This window comes from Morus notabilis, unplaced genomic scaffold (assembly GCF_000414095.1).
Source record: "Morus notabilis unplaced genomic scaffold, ASM41409v2 Scaffold964, whole genome shotgun sequence".
NCBI lineage: Eukaryota > Viridiplantae > Streptophyta > Magnoliopsida > Rosales > Moraceae > Morus > Morus notabilis.
This window is the reverse complement of record NW_010361116.1, coordinates 1,454-2,961: the sequence shown is the minus strand read 5'-3', so window position 1 is coordinate 2,961 and position 1,508 is coordinate 1,454.

Genomic DNA, 1,508 nt, shown 5'->3' with positions numbered 1-1,508 from the left:
CCGGGAAGGGTGACAAATTTTGGTGTCGTAACGGGGCCCATCGGCCGTTAGATCGAAGCGTCCTTCACGATGTACGACTGGCACGGGAACGGCGACAACTTTTGGTGTCGTAACGGGGCCCGTCAGCCGTTATATCGAAGCTCTCTTCGTGATCTACCACTAGCACGGGAACGGTGACAACTTTTGGTGTCGTAACGGCGCCCATCTGCCGTTATATCAAAGCTCTCTTCGCGCTCTTCGGCCTCCAGGGGAAAGGCGACAACTTTTGGTGTCAAAACGGGGCCCATCAGTCATTAGATCGAAGCTCTCTTCGCGATCTACAACTTGCGCGGGAAAGGTGACATCTTTTGTTGTCAAAACGGGGCCCATCATCAGTCAGATCGAAGCTCTCTTCGTGCTCTACAATCGCGACGGGAAAGGGGACAACTTTTGAGGTCATACCGGGGCCGGACCATCAGATGTTATATCGAAGCTCTCTTCGCGCTCTACAATCGCCACTGGAATGGCGACATATTTTGGTGTCGTAACGGGGCCCATCAACCGTTAGATCGAAGTACACTTCGCGATCTACATCGGCCACGGGAACGGCGACAAGTTTTGGTGTCGTAACGGGGCCCGTCAGCAGTTATATCGATGCTCTCTTCGTAATCTACGACTCGCACGGGAATGGTGACAACTTTTGGTGTCCTAACGGGGCCCAAAATCCGTCAGATCGAAGCTCTCTTCGCTCCCTACAACCGCCCCGCGAAGGGTGACAAGTTTTGGTGTCGTAACGGGGCCCATCAGCCCCTAGATCGAAGCACTCTTCGTGATCTAAGTGTTGGAAATGTGTCCATAAAGTAGGATAAAATTTGTTATTTGTGAAATGACAAATGTCAGACATTATTGTTTTGCTGATTTTATAAAATAAAATAAAGTTATGTTTTGATACATATTCAAGAGTGTTAGTGATATTGCTTAGTCCATAGACTGTTATCAACGAAAGAAGAGTCAGGGAAACCCTGCCGGACAAACTCTTCTGATATAGTTTAAAATAGATATTCATAGTCTTAGGATCGATTGGGCAATCGAATCTGATTATGACTGTTAGATCGAACCATATGATGCTGGTCTCGGGGCATGGGAGTTGGACTCTGTGGTTGATCTAGACATGTTCACAACATGTTGAATAGACCATGTGACTGATTAGGTTAGAGTAAAAACCGTTTACAGAACTCTAAACCTAATTGTCACAACTTAAGTATATTTGTATAATTATCTCAATCCTGAAGTGAATACATAACTCGACTTAATTTCTCATGATTTTTGATTCACCAGTGAGATTAGTTCACAGTTTTGAACAACATCTCGGCTATTGGGATCATGACAAAATTGAGTTGGAGTTATGTGATTCACAGATATGGAATTTGTAAGAAATAATATCACCTCATGCTTTATTGATGGGTGTGTGAATAAATAAACCAGGCCTGGTATTCAATGATGATATTCATTGATTAAGACATCGTGAC